Source organism: Solanum stenotomum, chromosome 11 (assembly GCF_019186545.1).
Source record: "Solanum stenotomum isolate F172 chromosome 11, ASM1918654v1, whole genome shotgun sequence".
Lineage (NCBI taxonomy): Eukaryota > Viridiplantae > Streptophyta > Magnoliopsida > Solanales > Solanaceae > Solanum > Solanum stenotomum.
In genome coordinates, this window is record NC_064292.1 from 14,443,828 (window position 1) to 14,464,275 (window position 20,448).

Genomic DNA, 20,448 nt, shown 5'->3' on the forward strand with positions numbered 1-20,448 from the left:
TAATCAAATTCACTACTCAAATTCTGCATAAGTCCTTCCAAATGTTTTATACTCAATGCGATCAATCACTTCTTACCTTACCAATCCATACCTTAAAAAAACACACTGCCACAAACCTAAACTCACCATGAAAAACTTGAATTTTGATCCCAACCGTGTAACACAATCCCATTATCTATCAACATTAGCTCATACATTGATGATCTTTATGAATTCACGTATCTTAGCCTATAATTGATCGCCTCTCCATTGATCTTACCATATCCTTCGTTAAAAATTCAATTGTACCAATTACCAAACTCAAAATAATAAAACACTTATCATCACACTCGAGTCAAACATCTGTAGACTTTTTTCTCAAATCTTATCCAACAACTTTTAATTGATATGAATGACACGTAACAATATCACCATAACCATAGTAAAACAGATGGAACCACATGTCTCTATACCTCAATTCTTAATCTCTTTGAAGATACTTCTTTCGCTCTTGCAATAAGAGAAAATATTCTTGCTCTCACCTCTTTCCAAAGGCTACACTACATCCCACTATATTTTTCATTATGACTTTAATTGCTTTAAGTTCTATTCGAGCGACATCCCAACTCCTTAAAAATAATTACCATACAACCACGCTACTCACAAAATAATAGTAAACCATACCTTAGACATTCTAAAGTCATCATTACCATACAAAATTCTTTTAACCAACAAAACTTATCATTTAGTTGCATTCCAATTATAATTCATCACGAACTCTTATTACTATCATGCTTAGTTAGCCCTTTCCATCACTACAAAGTCAACCTTGTCATTGATGACACCTCAAACACAGCTATATCAATCAAATTCAAAAGACTAACTTAATTTTATATGCACTTTCTTACTAAAATTCTCAATTACCTTCATACAAGTATGCTCGTTGAGACTTCCTTTACCTATAAACTTGTCATCCTAATATCGATCCACTTCCATGGAGCTTACGATGAAATTACCACTTATTTAAAATCCTCGATATACACTTCACAACCTAACCACATCAATATCGTACCAATGATCCACCACTAAAATTTTCCTAACAATATAATGCTTAACTCATTCGTCTTTAGTAACAAGCTAGTTGGTTTCTCAAATATGAATGCGACATCAAACCTTATTATACGAGCATGTAATACAATTGATAACTCCTTATGTAGCTATTAGTATTCACGCTTAACAATCAACATATCCGTTTCCATATACCACAAGTACCACATCGTGAAAGTCCGTTAAATCCACCACTAGAACACATCATACCTCTCGAGAAGATTGTACCCAAATAGCCTACACATTCCTGCTCCATTAAGTAAGTAACATACACTACCAAATTTGTTCAGTCTCTCGTCCAAAACGATATGCATCCCTTCGTAGATCATGTCAACAACAAAAGTAACACATTCTCTAACTCTAAACAAGTAAGAATCGGTACGATTATAGTAGTTGTATTATGACCCTTTTAAATATATACCCAATCTATAAAATCGTAGTAGAGATTCTGACCTCGTTTATTACAACATCATTCTCATCATATACTAAACAACCCATACTCATACAACTTTATTAACTGTAATTTCTGAAGTCACACTGTTCATTTCATATCCATCATTTTAATCATTCCATTTCCATTATCAAACTAATCAAGATATTACCTATACCACACAAGTACTATTCCCTTTATTGGGGTAGCTAACAAAAAAATAAACACATTTATAAAATCCCTCAAACTATTGTTCAACCTCATCATTCGAATATCCTTAAAATGTTTCGTCAAGTCATCACCTAACTCAATCTATTCAACTCGTTGAACATTTCAAATCTGACAACACATCTTTCTCGTAAGTCTATCACTTCCACATTTGTAACAAATCTAACATCCAAAAAAAATACAACACACTAAATAGTCACATCATGAGCTACGCACGAGTCACCATATAAATGAGAGTGAATGGAGTAAAACAATGATAATTAAAATCGGACCAAGTATGCACGATAGAGATCCAAGAAATGAAGATTTTTCCTAAAAGTCACTATAGCCTCTCGAAGATAAGTACAGACGTCTCCGTACCAATACTCAAGAGTCTACTTAGACTCGACTTATACACACGTGAGACCTATGAACCTGGGGCTCTGATACTATTTTCTCACGACCCAAAAATAGACGTGATGGCACTCGCCTTATCCCACCAAGACAAGTCAGCCTAAAACTCAACCATTACAAGAAAATGCGGAAATTTTATAATCAACTCAAAAATACCCCCAAAATCTGGTTATCACGTGTACAAGCCTCTAAAGTATTACAATTGATTCAAAAGAAAACACAAGTCTCGTATGACATTGTTTCCAGAGTAGAACAAGATCATAAACAGGAGTAAAAAAGATCGCTGAAAAGACAAACAACTACCTCACAAATCTCCCAGAAGCCTTGGAAAAGAAGAGAATAACAAGTACCACAAAAATCCAGACTCGTGACCTACAAAAATTTGTAGAAGCAAGGGGTGAGTACCAAACCACACGGTACTCAACAAGTAAACCTCTAAACACGAGCTAAGGGGATAGAATACAAGTACTCCTTTAGTCACGACCCAAAAATGGATGTGATGGCACTCGTCGTATCCCACCAAGACAAGTCAGCCTAAAACCCAATCATTTCGATAAAGTGCGGAAATAAAGCAAAGTTCAATAGCAATTACTATTACGAAAACAAGTCAACTTAATTCAATCCCCAAAACCTGATTGTCATGTGCACAAGCCTCTAATGTAAATACTAGAATTGAAATAAAATACGCAAGTCTCAAATGACGTTGTCTTTCAAGTAAAAACAAAATCATAAACATGAGTAAGAAGGTTCGCTGAGATGACAAACAGCTACCTCTCATATCTCCACAGAAAACCTCAGAAACGAAGAGAATGGAAGGTATCACGAAGATCCGGGCTCGTAACCTACAAAAGATTGTAGAAGCAAGGGGTGAGTACCAAACCACACGGTACTCAACAAGCAAACATCTAAACACAAGCTAAGAGTACAGAATACGGGTACTCCTTACACCCCATCCTAAACTCCATAACTACAACCTGCATAAAACTAGCCCAACCTAACAATTCACAGTTTGCAAAGCTTATAGCTCAACAACAGCACTCTAACAGATCATTTATTCTCAATAACAACTCAATATTCATCAATGACAAATTTCACAGAAAGGCACTCACAAGATCAGCAACACACAAGATCAAGTTCATCAATAATAAAAACGTGCAATGCAATGAAATGCAATGTCAAGTATAGTGATGCATGTCTGACCTAATGATACACACCCGCTGTCTCTCAGTCCGGGACCCATGGGGGACATATTTGTCCATGCATCCATCACGGCGCGCAATACGTCCCTCGAAATATAATATCCGTCGCGGTGCGCGACACGTCCCTCGAAATATAGTATCCATCGCGGCGCGCGATACGTCCATCGAAATGGTACATCCTCTTTAATTTCTTATTTTTTTTTCAATGCACATAACACTTGTCACAACCATGTCTCAGAACAATACAAATGACATGTTCACACAAATAATGAGGAGATGACCATTTTCATAACATTGCACAAATCACAACTTCAACGATGATTCAACAAGTCTTTCAAACAATTCTCAACACATTACACAAACAATTGATCACATTACTCCTAAACATATACCACAAGGAAAAACACGAATTCCATACGCTTAACAAGGGTTTAGAAATCCACTTGCCTCACTCGATCAAGAATTCACTCTAGGACTTGAGCCTTCCTTTTTCGTTGAACTTCCAACTCAAAGCAATCTATTCAAATATATAATCACAATAAGATTTCAAAACTAATCAACACCCATATTACTATCGGTTTAGCCTAGACCCGAAAACTTACTCAAATCTATAATCAAGTTCTTAAGTTTCAAGCCTAGGATTATGTCTCAATTTTCCAATATCAACTCTAATAGGTTTCGTATGATACACCTAATAACTGATTTCATAGCTCAATATATCAAAGCTTGAATCCTAATGTGATAACAATAAGAAAGATCTTAAATCGAAGTTCAATACATAATCGGTGACCTTTAACAATGAATAATTACTTTTCAAATGATAACACAGAACCAGTATTGTTCAAATCTCCCAAGAAATATGTAGAGCACTAACTAATTCCTTCAAAACATTATTTTCCAATGATTACCTCACCACTACTCATCATTAACCCTCCAAATATACATCACCAACTTGTCCCCACTTAATTTGAATGAAACTTGAACTTACCATTTTCTAAAAATTTAATATTTCTAACACAATAATATTGGTAAAGTTGTGAACAAGGTAAATCACAGTATATAAATTTTACCTGATTCTTTTGGAGTGTAGTACTCACTTTATTGGAAAACTTTAAACTTTGCAGAAGACATATGTATACATATATTTTCCCTTTCAATTATTTCCAACAACCCAATATAATGATTATTTTATCCACATAGTATATCATTAATGTTTCATGATAAAACTTCATTAAAATTTGTGCACGGTGCAACATATATATTCCACTTACCATTCTTTTTCTTTTCCTTTTTTTGAAATCTCATCTATGTCTATAAAGAATCCATTGAATACAAATTACAATAAGTTATTCACTTCCAACAATCACATATACATAAACAAAGCTTGAAGTTTGATTGGAATTACCCGTATTCGTCAGTTTCTTGTTGAAGCTGCAAAAGTGAGTCTCACTCTAGGGTTAGATTTTTATTTTTTTCTATAAAGAATTATTAATTATGTATTAAAAGTGAAAAACAATTCACTAACTTAATTTAATTATATGGAACAAATGGTATCAAAGCCCCAGGTTCATAGGTCTCACGTGCATACAAGTTGAGTCTACGTAGAATCTCAAGGATCGATACGAAGACGTCTGTACTTATCTCTGAGAGGCTATAAAGACTATTAGGAAACTTCCTTTTTGTTCATTCTTTCTCATAGTGCGTGGTTACCTTCTTTAGTACTGAGCTATTGTATACTCTTTTGACAGATGACGAGGACTAGAGCGACTGTTACTGGTGGTAGAGGGGAGGCACTTCTCGAGGCAGTTGTTGAGGCCCCAGCTAGGGGTAGGGGTAGAGCCCGAGCTAGAGGTCGTGCTCGTGGAACGACACTAGCCAGAGGTCGTGGCCATGGAGCAGCACCAGTGAGAGCTCATACTAGAGAGGCCTCTCCTGAGCCTCAGATTGATGACAGAGAAGACCAGATTCCTCCAGAGCCTATAGTCACACCTTTGCTTCAGGATACATTATTGAGGGTGTTAAGTGTGCTTGAGAGCTTTACTCAGGGTGGTGGTGCGACCACTACACCACAAGACTCTCAGACTAGAGAGGGGGCTCAGACCCAAGAGCAACAGGAAGCTCCAGTTATGCATGATGTGGTGGCGCAGCCACCAAAAGATCCCATGTTTGAGAATGATCTTGCACCAGCAATTGGGGGTCAAGGTGCACCATTGGTTGTTCTGACTGAGGATGAGTAGCGTAGGTATGAGAAATTTTGAAAGATGGACCCACCTCAGTTTCAGGGTGGGAAGAGTGAGGATGCTCATGTGTTTTTGACTACATGCCGAGAGTTGCTAGAGGTTCGATATGCTACACTCCAGCTTCGTGGGCCAGCGAGAGAGTGGTGGAGAACTTATTCGGGGGCTTTGCCAGTTGGATCTCCTCCAGTGACTTGGGAGAGGTTTTCCAGTGCCTTTCATGACCGTTTTATCCCTTGGAGCGTGAGAGAGGAGAGTCGTTTGAGGTTTGAGAATCTGAGACAGGACAACTTATCAGTTACAGAGTATGAGGCCCGTTTTTGCCAGTTGTCTAGGCATGCTTTGGCCTTATTCCAGACGAGATAAAGAGGATTCGTAGATTCGTGAGGGGGCTGACTTTCTCTATCAGATCGGCTGTGTTTAGAGCATCTAGAGAGGGGGCTTCCTTCCAGTCCATTGTGAGTGCCGCTAAAGAGGTGGAATTGATGGAGAGAGAAGAGTTTGGGAACCCTAAGAGAGTCCGTACATCAGGTCAGTTTTATGGTGCTTCATCTGGAGGTAGGGGATCACACAGAGAAAGTGGTTCCTTTCAGTAGCGAGGACCCGTCCATGCATCTATGCCGACATCCGAGGGTGGTCAGATACCTCGGGGTTCTTATAGCGTGGGTCACGGTTCACAGCAGCGACCTATGGGGCGAGACAATTATAGTGGGTTTTCAGGGTCCGCACAGCAGCTCCCGAGACAGAGATTTTACTTTTCTTGTGGAGATCCCGATCACCTGATGCGACAGTGTACTTCCCAGAGGGGTCGTGGAGGGTTCCAACCTAATTCTTCATTTCAGGCTAGACCATCGGTACCACAGGGTAGAGTCCGAGGAAGAGTTCAGTCAGGTAGAGGCGGTAGAGCTTCTAGTAGTGGTGTTGCAACTCAGCAGAGTGGGGGTAGAGTTACCACCCAGGCTGGAGGTAGCCGGAGGGGCTACTGTTATGCTTTCCCGGGGAGACCCGAAGCGGAGACTTCTGATGCTGTTATTATAGGTATCATCCCAGTATGCCATCGATCTGCTTCTGTATTGTTTGATCCAGGGTCTACATTCTCTTATGTGTCCACCTATTTTGCTGCTGAATTTGATATGATATGTGATAGCATGACTGTACCTATTCGTGTTTCTACACCTGTGGGTGAGCCTTTAGTGGTGGATAGAGTGTATCGATCTTGTCTTGTTTCTCTAGCGGGGTATGACACTTGGGTAGATTTAATTATTTTGGGGATGGTAGACTTTGATGTTATCTTGGGTATGAATTGGCTTTCTCTTTATCATATTGTCCTTGATTGTAATGCTAAGACTGTGACTTTAGTAATGCCTGGTGTTCCGAGGGTTGAGTGGAAAGGTGCTCATGGCTCTTATCCTAGCAAGGTCATCTCCTTTATCCGTGCTTAGAAATTGGTGGAGAGAGGTTGTTTGTCTTACTTAGCTTTTATTCGGGACACTAGTGTTGAACCACCTTCCATGGATTCTATTCCCGTGGTTCAGGAGTTTCTCGATGTATTCCCTTCTGATCTTCCAGGTGTTCCTCCCGATAGGGATATTGATTTTGTTATTGATTTGTAGCCGGGCACTAAGCCCATTTCAATTCCTCCCTACCGTATGGCTCCAGCAGAGTTGAAAGAGTTGAAGGATTAGTTGCAGAATTTATTGAGTAAGGGGTTTATTCGCCCTAGTGTATCACCTTGGGGTGCCCTTGTGTTGTTTGTGAAGAAGAAGGATGGGACTATGAGGATGTGTATTGATTACAGACAGTTAAACAAGGTAACAGTGAAAAATAAGTATCCTCTTCCGCGTATTGATGACTTATTTGATCAGCTACAGGGGGCATCGTTGTTCTCTAAGATTGATTTGTGGTCTGGGTATCATCAGTTGAAGATTAGGGCATCAGATATCCCTAAGACAGCTTTTCGGACTCGGTATGGGCATTATGAGTTCTTAGTGATGTCCTTTGGGTTAACTAATGCCCCTGCAGCTTTTATGGAGTTGATGAACGGGGTGTTTCGACCATACATTGATTCTTTTGTGATTGTTTTCATCGATGACATTTTGGTTTACTCCAGGACTGAGGATGACCATGTTCGACACTTGAGAATTGTACTTCAGAGATTGAGGGAAGAGAGGTTGTATGCCAAGTTCTCAAAGTGTGAGTTCTGGCTTAATTCTGTGGCATTCTTGGGACACGTGGTGTCCAAGGAGGGTATTAGAGTAGATCCGGCCAAGATTGAGGCAGTTAGGGGCTGGACGCGACCTACTTCTCCTACCGAGATTAGGAGTTTTATGGGATTGGCAGGTTATTACCGACGATTTGTTCAGAGTTTCTCTACTATTGCAGCTCCATTGACTAGATTGACTCGACAGGGTGTAGGTTTTCAGTGTTCTAATGAGTGTGAGGAGAGTTTTCAAAAGCTCAAGACTTTGTTGACTTCGGCTCCTGTGTTGACTCTACCTGAGGAGGGTGTTGACTTTACTGTGTATTGTGATGCTTCAGGAGTCTGATTGGGTGGTGTATTGATGCAGAAGGGGAAAATGATTGCTTATGCTTCTAGGCAATTGAAGTCCCATGAGAAGAACTACCCTACTCATGATTTGGAGTTGGCGGCTGTAGTATTTGTACTTAAGTTATGGCGTCATTATTTGTATGGGGTGCATTGTGAGATCTTCACTGATCATCGGAGTCTTCAGTATATCTTTAGTCAGAGGGATCTGAACTTGAGGCAGCGTAGGTGGCTTGAGTTGTTGAAGGAATATGATGTGACCATTCTATATCATCCGGGGAAGGCCAATGTTGTTGCCGATGCTCTGAGTAGGAAGACTCCTAGCATGGGAAGTCTTGCAGCACTTAGCATTGAGGAGAGACCATTGGCTAGAGATGTTCAGAGGTTAGCTAATAGTCTTGTCCGGTTGCAGATCTCAGAGGAGAGTGATGGGATGATTGCTTTTATTGAGGCTCAGTATTCTTTAGTCGAGCAGATCCGTGCGCACCAGTTTGATGATGAAAAGTTATGTCTCATTCGAGACAGAGTATTGAGAGGGGAAGCCAAAGAGGCTTTCCTTGATTCTGACGGTGTCTTGAGGATCGGAGGCAGGATTTATGTGCCCAAGATCGGAGAGTTGACTAGATTGATTCTTGAAGAGGCCCATTGTTCCCGATATTCTATCCATCCGGGAGCAGCAAAGATGTATCATGATCTGAGTCAGCATTACTGGTGGTGTGGGATGAAGAGAGATATTTCAGACTTTGTTTCTAGGTGTTTGACTTGCCAACAGGTCAAGTGTGAGCACCAGTGTCCCGGGGGTGTATCTCAGAGGATGCCTATTCCTACTTGGAAGTGGGAGCGGATCACTATGGACTTTGTTGTGGGTTTGCCTACCACAGTGGGTGGTTATGACTCCATTTGGGTTGTTGTTGACAGGCTGACCAAGTCTGCCCACTTTATTTCGGTTCGGGTGAAATATATGGCGGAGAAGTTAGCCGAGCTATATATCAGTCAAATTGTGCGACTACATGGAGTTCCTGTTTCTATTATATCAGATCGAGGTTCACTATTTACTTCTCACTTTTGGAAGGCATTACAACATGGTTTGGGTACTCGGCTAGATATGAGTACAGCCTTTCACCCTCAGACAAATGGTCAGTCCGAGCGAACGATTCAGGTGTTGGAGGACATGCTCCAAGCATGTGTGATCGATTTTGGTGCTATATGGGATCGACATTTACCCTTAGCAGAGTTTGCCTACAATAACAGTTATCACTCTAGTATTCAGATGGCCCCATTTGAGGCGTTGTATGGCAGACAATGTAGGTCTCCGATCGGTTGGTTTGGTTCGGCAGAGATGGACTCTTTGGATACTGACTTGCTTAGAGATGCTATGGAGCAAGTCCGTAGGATTCAGTATAGACTGTTGACAGCCCAGAGTCGACAGAAGAGTTATGCAGACCGGAGAGTTAGAGCCTTAGTGTTTATGGAGGGCGATCATGTTTGTCTTAGAGTGTCACCTATGAAGGGTGTGATGCGGTTCGGGAAGAAGGGCAAGCTTAGCCCTAGATTCATTGGACCTTTTGAGATTTTGAGTCTAGTGGGAGAGATGGCCTTTAAGTTGGCCTTGCCACCTAGTTTGTCGGCAGTTCAACCTGTTTTCCATGTCTCTATGCTTCGGAAGTATATTCCGGATGAGTTACATGTGCTTTCACTCGATTCAGTGGAGTTGGGTCCAGACATGACATTTGAAGAGGAACCTATAGCTATATTGGACAGGCAGGTTCGAAAGCTTAGGACCAAGGAGATTGCTTCAGTGAAAGTGCAATGGAAGCACCTATCAGTGGGAGAGGCAACTGGGGAGACAGAGTCTGACATGCGTGCCAGATATCCTCAGCTTTCTGAAGCTTCAGGTACTTTCTTTCACCTTATGTTCGAGGACGAACATGATTTTTAGTGGTGGATAATGTAATGACCCAAAAAATCATTTTTAGGAATTTTGAACTAGTTGTTGACTTTAGTTAATTAGTTGAGGGGGAATTGCGTGAATTTCTTCAATCCTCCAAAGCTAAGGTAAACTAGAGAAAACTGTCTCCAGATGCTCAAAACTCAATAATAATTTGTTCTAAAGATTATTTGATACTAAACTAAATGTTCAAAAACATATTTATAGTCGCCAAAAATATACTGCAAAGAGTCAATCGGCGAAGTAAGTCGGGCTCGCCGAACAACTTGGCAAGCCGCCATTTGGTATCTTCCATTGCCCTTCTGCCGTGGCATTCAGTGTCCTCAAGGTCTGTAACTTTGGGCGATATCTCTTGGCTTCGCGAAATCACTCGGCGATCCGCCGACTGCTCATTTTCATCGCCAACTTAGTTCTTCCCTTAAGGGCTGGGACACTAGAACTTTAGGTGATCTGATGAGCCACTCGGCGACATGCCGAGTGCTCTTGACGATCCTCAGGCTCGCCCATCTTCATTTCTTCAGTCTGTTTTGTTCCTTTTTGCTTTTTAGTGTCCTTGCTTTATTCCTCAATCCATATTCCTGAAAATCAAGGATTTAACATCAGTTATTGGCACAAAATATGCATTTGAGGACACTAAATCTACATAAACAAAACCCTAAATGAGTCCAAACTTTTGCTTGTTTTCAAGTAAAACTCATGTTCAGCAGTTCAAAAAGGATATCTCAAACAATGCTACAAAAGACTCAATCATGAATGCACACAACAAGACTCAACTTACTCATGCAAAGATCAACTGTGCACTCAAAGATTCAAGTTGTGACTCACCATTATCAAAGATGTTCAAGTTCACAATACTTTCTTCAAATGCAAGTTCAAGCTCAACAAAGGTACTCAAATGCCCTTACAACAAAGATGATTCCATATTCACACACAATTCTTCAACAATTTAAAGTTTCGGAATCACATACAACTCTCACACTCACAAAGATGAAAACATGCATGACTTCACCCATAGGTTTGCCTTTATTTTCCAATCAACAAGCGTTCAACTCACTCAAGATAAAAAAATGTCATTTTAAGGCTTGTAATGGGGCTGAGTGTAAAAGTAGGGTCATTTAGGCTCAGTGGCTACTACCCTCATGAAATGTGGTCCGAACATCACTTTCTTCCTTACCTTCAACATTTGAATCATGATTAACATTCACCCTAGTATTCAACTTCCAATGGAATACCAGACACCCCATTTCTTTCACAATTTTCACAACTTGTTCATTCTTTTTTATTTTATTTTATTTTTATATAGAGGGGTTCCATCTTTTTCAAGTCCATTTCTAAAAGGGGGAACTTTCACATTCTTGATTTACCTTCTCTTTTCACCACACCCCCAACTTACGCTTTTGGCCTAAGTTGGCTATTCACACAAACCACACTTAATGAGGATTATGGGTGAATAGATAAAGAGGGGTCTCAATTGCTCAAGTTTCTTCCAAGAAAATGATAACGCTCAAATGAGGTTCAAGCAAGGTTCACACATCTCACAAGGTTGGTCACAAAAGAGGTATATTGTCAAATTGTTTCGCTCTTCAATACTGTTGTCTAAGATCATTTTAAGAGCTTGCATCACTTAGTCAGCCGGACCAACGGGGTAAATTCTAGGTGTCATCACACAAGGTTCACGGTAAGCTCATTACACAAGGCATTGTCACCAATATCAAATGAGACCTCACAATTTCGCTAGTGTGCAATGTTCATCACAACAGACTTCATTCGATAACTGGCTAGTCACAACGAGATGCCAAAAGTTCACATATTGTCTATGCAACTTCAGTTGGCCTCATTGCAGCCTCGTATTCATTTTTATTTGATTAAGAGCACTATTCAAGTCATCGGTATTGATCATAACTGATACTCAAATTTGCACAAGAACAACTACATTCAAACACAACAAGAAGTGACAATTGTTTTTAGATAGGTCAAAAACCATTTTCATTCATAATAAGGACCCATAAACTCAAACATCCACAAGATAAGATCAAAACACAGTTAAAAACACAAAACCCAATATATGCACAAGAGGTAGGTATAGAAATACCTCACCCCACCACAAATAAATAATAGTTGTCCTCAAATGTAATAAAAATAATCAAAAGTCAATAAAAATGACAGAGAGAGAGGTAAAGAAAGATCATGTCGACACAGTCGCTCCATCTGTCGGGGAGTCAATGCCCGGTGTAATACTCTGATCCTGGGCATTAGTGCCTGGTGTAATATCAACATTGGCTCCACTAGAGCCTGTCATTGATGTATCTGCCAATGAAATCTGCATGGCTGAATGCACCATAGCCTCATCGACCTCTGTAAGACCCTCATATGAAGTCTCCTCAGAGACACAGAGTTGCTCCTCATCAGTCTCAGCTTCGAACTCTACAGCTACCTCATCGGCTAGAATCTCATCTCCGGTGGTAGCTTGAGGCATATCAGAACTAACCGAAATATCTGTGCCCATGTCATCAGGGATCTCCACGGTCCCAAAAATCATAGACATATTCGTGGACTTCAACAGGTCCAAGTCTTTTCTCAACTCAACAATGGCATCCTTTAGGGCCGTCACCTCATCAGTGACCCCCTAACCTCGCTCACACACCGCTATCCTTACCGCAAGGGCATCAATAGACATACTAAGAGGTGTCACAACAGCAGTGAGGGCCCTCTGAATCATCCCAGGTACTGTAGCCTCAAGTCTGGAGGCACGCCTATCAGTAGAATGGGCTAAATGCCCCATTCGTAGTATCGCAGCCTGGGCGAGTGGAGGTCGAGAGGCAATAACACTAGCAGCAGACCTAAGAGGTAGGGGAGCAATAGAAGAGCTCAGACTCATGGAAGGAGCAACACTAGATATACCTGAAGGCCCAGGGGCCAGAGTAAGCAATACTGCCTCTGCGTGTAAAGTCTCAATGTCAATAGCTGGAGATGCTTTCTTTTTTCTCAGCCTCATCCTTTAAGTAATCGGCCTCAATGCACCAGATGTCCGTGTTGTCTCGAGTAGAGACGAGACAACATATGACCCATTTGGGTCTCCAGAAGCTAAATATATATGGAATGAGAAGTAGTCATCTGATTTAGCATTGAGACATTCTCTTTTATCTCGTTCAACACTATGTCGTGTTGTTCGACTTTGTGGAGAATGAGTGAGAGTATCTCTTCTACTTGTCCACCCTCTTAACCCTTGGGCTTTCTACGCTCATGAGGAGGAGTATACCTATCTTTATTTTTGTACTGTACTTCAAATTCCATGATCTTTTTGGCCAAGAGATCCAGCTGAGTCAATATTTTGGCCAAATTCTGGTCCTTCTCTTTCTCCTTGTTGGTTTTAGTCATGCGATCGAGGAGTTGGGCAGCTATTGCATAGGGTTGTCGAATTAGACCACCCGGAGAAAGTTGGTTAGCCACTCCTCTGTTCTCAGCACGAAGACCTCTATAGAAACAATCCAATAACATCTTATCTGGGATTCCATGAGTTGGGCACTACAACAATAGTGTCTTAAATCTCAGCCACAACTCATGGATTGTCTCACCCTCCAAGTGCTTGAAATTTAGGATACTATCCCTAAGAACCATCATCTTTGAAGGAGGGTGGTCCACTAGGTTACCGTTGCTACCATATATGATCATTTCCTCTATTCAACAAATAACACAAAAACTAAAACTAAAAATAAGTAGATTCAACTATGACAAACAAGAGTACAATTCAACTTCACCAAAAGAATTTCAAACAACACCACTCCCCGACATTGGTGCCATTTTGATTAGGATAACGTTTCAAAGACACCTCATCCAATTCTAGGTGTTCAATAATCGTAAATCAGTATAAAACCCAACTAAATGAGTTGGGTCGAATTCCACAGGGAGCGGTATGTGTTTAAGATTCAATTTGGAAGGATAAATGTGGTCAAATCAGTCATAGGAATAAAAGTTGACGAATAAAGACATCATTCAAATTAAGGGGTGACACGAATGTCAAATGAGGGGTTTTGGTTTTGCTTATCAACTACAAACAGGCACAAACAATAAAAATTAACAATAATGAGACAGATTATTGGGATGTGAGTAGACATATGGGTAATTGCAACTATTAGAAAATAACTAAATATTAGTGAGTAGGCTAGGCTATAAGGGCGGTAAACTTTCTCTCAAACAATTTACCCTGAATCAAGCGATTTCTCTCGAACATCGAACAATACACAAAATAAGAGCAACCCACACCTTAATCCATTCACTTTTTTGAGCTGAATGTGTGGGATTGGGTTTAGGATTCACTCTCTCGAGCTTAACCCTGGTCAGCCCAATACCCACAAACCATTAATCAAAAACCTTGGTTCTAAAACCTCTCTCTCTCGCAAGCCAAGAACACAAACATCGAACTGCATTTGCAACTACAACTCTTAAATTAAACCAAAATTAATGATTAAACTCACTTTTAAATAGCATTTAAACTAATAATCAGCAATTCCCATAGGCTAAATCAGCCCATAATCACATAATCACACCCAAAGAATTGGGGTTTTAGCTAGACATTATAAAAAAGTAAAAACCGTTATCAAATTAATTATCCATCAACTGGGTAATAGTGATTTCATCCTTACAATGCTATAATTTGAAGATTCTTAAAGACCCACCGCTAAATTCTCAAATGTGAATTTCTTCAATCCTCCAAAGCTAAGGTAAACTAGAGAAAATTGTCTCCAGAAGCTCAAAACTCAATAATAATTTGTTCTAAATATTACTTGATACTAAACTAAATGTTCAAAACCGTATTTATAGTCGCCAAAAATATACTGCGAAGAGTCATTCGGTGAAGTAAGTCGGGCTCACTGAACCATTCAGCGAGCTGCCCTTTGGTCTCTCCTATTGCCCTTCTGCATTGGCATTCAGTGTCCTAAAGGTCTGTAACTTTGGGCGATCTATCTTGGCTTCGCGAAATCTCTCGGCGATTCGTTGACTGCTCCTTTTCATCACCAACTTGGTTCTTCCCTTCAGGGCTTGGCACACTGGAACTTTAGGCGGTCTTATGAGCCACTAGGCAACACACCAAGTTCTCTTGGCAATCCTCAAGCTCGCCCATCTTCATTTCTTCAGCCTGTTTTGTTCCTTTTTGTCTGTTAGTGTCCTTGCTTTGTTCCTCAATCTATATTCCTGAAAATCAAGTATTTAACATCAGTTATGGGCACAAAATAGGTATTTGAGGACACTAAATCTATATACACAAATCCTTAAATGAGTCCAAATCTCAAACTCATCAACGCCCCATCGAGAGGACCCACTATACCCTGCCAGAGATATAGAGGCATGTCTTGCGTGATTACTAAATTGATGCCCACAGAAGGGACTTACAACATACGAGGCACGTAGTTCTGGGACTTGAAGGTGACTGACCCTAGTCCACTCGATATTAAGCTACTCCCAATTGATTATGTAATTAACAATTTATAATTGAATTTTTATAACACTGGATAGCTCAAAATACTGACATGTTAACTGAAAATGCAACATTAATGTACTAATAATGAAACATTCAAATCTGAGGCATGTATAATAGAGATAACTGACCTAGCATGTGCAATTAATGAACTAAAGGAACTACATATCTAAGGTTTTAAATTTATGAAAAAATCTATGCAAAACAATACTAAAATCATGATAATATGATTTGGATCATTCTAATAGCTAAAACCCAATAATTTCTAACATTCAAGAAACCCTAGGTCTAGATAATATTAAGGGAATCAAGAATCTGACTGACTTCTAGGGACCTAATGGGTGAAAGGAACCCACTAGTAAAATCACACATACCTGGTGACGAATTCCATGAAGAAATCTTTCAATTTTAGGGTTGAAACTGATGAAAACCTGTTGCGTTCTTGAACTTGGGCTTGGTCGACTCTTTCTCATTTTTGTTCAACTTGATAAATTTTTGGAGAATGAGTTGACTAGGGTAAGTTCTAATTAAGTTGCTAGGCTAAAACTGACCAAAAATACGTAGTTTAGGGGTTAAACGACGTAGTTTAGGGGTCCAACAGATAGGAAAAAGACCAAAATAACCCTACTTGAAAACCTGACGAGACTGACCACGAGCTGTCAAGCCGATCGTGGTCCTTTGTCCTAAGCTACTAGTTTCTGTGACGGCTTCCACGGATGCCACCACGGTCTGTCGTTAGGACCACTGCCCGTGAGGGGTCCCGCGATCTGACGTGTGGACCTGGTGGACTCTTCCTGGCTTCCACAAGTGCTACCATGGTTTGTGAGGTGGTCCACTGCCCGTGAAGGGCTCCGTGGTCCACCTCTGCTGGAAAGGCTCTGGGTTCACGGGCAGGTCAACAGACTGTGGACCCTATCACGGTCTATGAACCCTATCGTGGTTCACTGGTTTAGGTGATTTCTGCTGCACTTTTCCTATGTCTGGATTCCGAGGTGTTACAACCCCCTTGACGTAAACATAGGACCTAGGATCATGAGTGACCCCAAGCTAACCCTGAGCTGGAATATTATAAGAAAAACTGAATATATTTATGAAAGATAAACTAATGTAGAAGCTAAATCATGAGATAACTGAATGATGGGGAATACCCAAAACTGGTCTAAATATATAAATACTTCTAAGAGTTTATTGATACTGAACAATCACTCAGAAACTAAAGTTGAATCTACTACTATGTCTGGAAAAGCCTCTAACTGACTAGAGTTGCTGGGACATGTCCCAGCTAACCCTAGCAAAACTGAAACTGAAATGAAAGACTAAATCTAAAAACATGTCTATTGTCTTCGAAATATGAGGACTCACCACTAAAGCTGCTGAATGTGGATCGGGAACCGATCTAAGTGTGATATGAATGCTGAGGACTTGAACCTACATCATGAAAAGATGTAGCGTAGAGTATGCGTTAATACTTGGAAGGTACTGAGCATGCATGATAGGATAAAAGTTGAAGAAACATATAAACTGAAAAAAAACATAACTGAGCAATGACATAAACTGAGTAAGAATGTAAATACTGAAGCATAACTGCAAAGCTAAGTTGAACTGAATGCAATGACCAAGTACATAACATGCTGAGACTAAATACTGAAGTATAACTGAAAACCTGGTCAAATGTACTAGAGTCTGACTATGGGAGCTACTAGCAACCGACATAACCACCACGTGAGATATCCATGGTGTCTGATGTATACACCCTATCGAAGGGCCCGATATACCTTGCTAGGGGTATAAAGGAATGACTCGTGTGATCACTAAAACTGATTCTCACAGAGAGGACTTAACCTACACGTAGTTTTGGGACTATGAGGGTACGCTGAAACCCTAGTCAACTCGGTGCTAAGCTTACTTCCAACTGAATATGTATATGATACATTATGATTGAAATACTGAATAACTCAAAATACTGACATGCAAATCTGAGAATGTAATAATTATATACTGATAATGTGACATTCAAAACTGGAGCATGTATATCTGTTTAACCGACCTAGCATGTGTAATTCATGAACTAGGAGAATCTACACAACTAGGGTTCTGAGTTTCATGCAAGAACTAAGTAACGATTCCATGAAAACATGATTAGCTAATTAAGAATACTCAAACAGCTAAATCACAACTAATATATAAGGTTTTAGAAACCCTAGGTCTAAGCAAGATATAAGAATCAAGAATCTGACTGAATTATAGGGACCTAGTGGATGAAAGGAATCCACCAGTGAAATCTCACATACCTGGTGCAAAATCTATGGATAAATCCTTCTATTTCGGGGCTGAAACTGAAGAAAAATTATTGCATTCTTGGAAGGGTTGGGTCGCCTCTTTTCTTCTCTTTTGCTCTAAGTTTTATGAATCTTAGGTGAATAAAAGTTCTGGGTATGTCTGATTAAGTTATTAGGCTTAAACTGAGTAAAACGACATAGTTTAGGCATTAAACGACGTAGTTTAAGGGCCCAAATGCATAGGAAAAAGACCTAAATGACCCTAACTTAAAAGCTGATAAAGGTCATCCACAGAGGGACCTACAGACCGTCGGTTGACCTACCAACCGTTGGTAGGGGTCGTAGGTCAAGTTCTACCCGATAGGGCTTCACTAAAATGAGCATAATTTTTTACTCCAAGATGGAATTTTAGCAAACTCGGTGGTGTTGGAAAGAGGATTCAATTATCTTTCATTTGATATGTGATGGACCACCTAATCCATTTTGTGCTAAAAGATATGTCTGTTTGAAGTTGACCCAACAACCAATTCCCTCCAATTGGTTGTTAACCCTCACATACGGTCCGTAAGTCCAACCACAGACCATCATGGTCGACCGTGGGTGGGGTCAAAGACTATAAATATTTGGTTCCCAACGACGGACCCTACCTACTGACCGTGTGTCATACGACGGAACGTCGATGGCTTCTGTGGTTCTTGCACCAGGTTTAGAAAACTGCATTTTTTTTTCTATTTTCTCAAATCAGAGGTGTTACATTATCTTTGATTGTTCCTTCAATGAACTCCTTCAACCGATCGAGTGAGATCATTCCTTCAAAAGAAACTGACATCTCATTAACAAGCGGTGCTTGCTTCGCAAGATTTTCGATCTCTTGAACGTCAACACCCTTTCTAGGTGCATGACTCACTTCCCCATGTAAAAGCCTTCCATCCTATCCATCAATTTGTCAATTCGAAACTCTTTGTGTTGTATATACTTGGTTAATCCTTCAACCAACATCGTCAGATTCACAATTTGTTCCTCAGAAGAAAAAGAATTATTTATCATTGCTTGCATCATCATTGGGAATGTAGGAGAATAACATGGATTGTCGCGTAAGCTGATCTTCAACGAACTCATATTGCATGATGCATGTGGAGAGGATTCATTTGTCGAATCATAGTTATCCTTTGTGGTAGAGTTATTTGAACCAGATGGCTCAAGTAGAGCTAAAGTTTTCTTGATCTTTTCAGCAACACTTCTTTCTCCTTCTCAAGCATTTATGGAGAAACTTGATCCTTTTGGAGTTGAAAACCCAAAATAGGAGTTGATGCAGATGACCCTTGAATTGCTTGTTATCCTAGCATAGCAACTTTGCTCCTTGTTACAGCTCCGAAACTTCCAAAGGCAACACTAAGAATTCCTTCATAATTTTTTATATATTAGTTAAACACTCTGTATTGAATAGGATGTATACATTTATTTACTTTAACTTACTTCTTCTTCTTCCCCTTCCCCTGTCCCACTTTACATGATTTACTTTCCTTTTTAGTCAATTTAAAAAAGAATGTCACATTTCTATATTTAGTAACAATTTAACTTTAAAGTGTCCATTTTGCCCTTACTGAAATGATTTCTAGCCACACAAATATCTATGACTTATTTTAAATCATATGTTTCAAAAGTCTTTCTTTCTTTCTTAAACTCGGTGCGAAATCAAACTAAGTCATATAATAAATTGGGACGGAGAGAGTATTGTACATAAGAGGGAATGAAAATCTTTAATTGCCCTCACAAAGGTAGTATCGAGGTTTCAACCTTTTGATGTTGTAAAGCTTCCACACTTGTTGCTACAGTTTCACACATTCTTCTACCTTGGCGGCTGCAGCAGGGGGGGGGGGGGGAGGAAATGGGAAATAGTAGAGTGAATTATAAGATAAGATGAGATTTCAAGTAGTCAACCAACTGAGCTATTAAGATTCTTTGACAACTTTAAAGTCACATTATTTTTTGTTTTTCTACTTTATATATGTTCTTGAATTATTATTTAGTAATACTTTCTTCGACTCAATGTGTGTGATATCGTTTAACTTGATACAATACCTATGAATCGTTGATTCATTCTTCAAAAGGCACACGATCAGAGCCCTGACTCCTCCCATACTGGGAGCTTACAGTTTCATGTTCTATTTCACTATCTGATGGGGTTGTTTTCACCATCTCTCACATAATTACTTTACTATTGGCCATGTCACACTTTGAACCTACACCCTAAATGTGGCCCACATTCTATGCCAATATTGCTGGCCCGATCGTATCCATAACATGGTATTGGACATGAGCATACATCTAAACATGAGCGAAAGAATACATTTGAAAGCATTTGAAGAGACAAGTTTCATAAAAAAAAAAGATTTCATAACGTAAGTCGTAGAAATGTTATAACCATTGTCAAAGAACATGAAGGTCCAAACGTAACATAACTATTCATCTATCTATGAAGCCCATTAACATCAGTGAATAGTGTCAACTGGGACAAGGTCCTCGGTATACCTTGAAAGAAAACATAACTTTCTAAAATATGTAGACTAAACCCCAAAAATAGAGAGAGGCTCACTAAAAGAAGAAGATATGAAACCTAGCGAACG

The 20,448-nt window shown here is 39.8% G+C and overlaps 1 pseudogene; it reads left to right on the forward strand.

The window, feature by feature from the left end:
- The first annotated feature begins 6,058 nt into the window (after positions 1-6,058).
- On the forward strand, positions 6,059-10,057 carry LOC125845593 (uncharacterized; annotated as a pseudogene).
- The last annotated feature ends 10,391 nt before the right edge of the window (positions 10,058-20,448 follow it).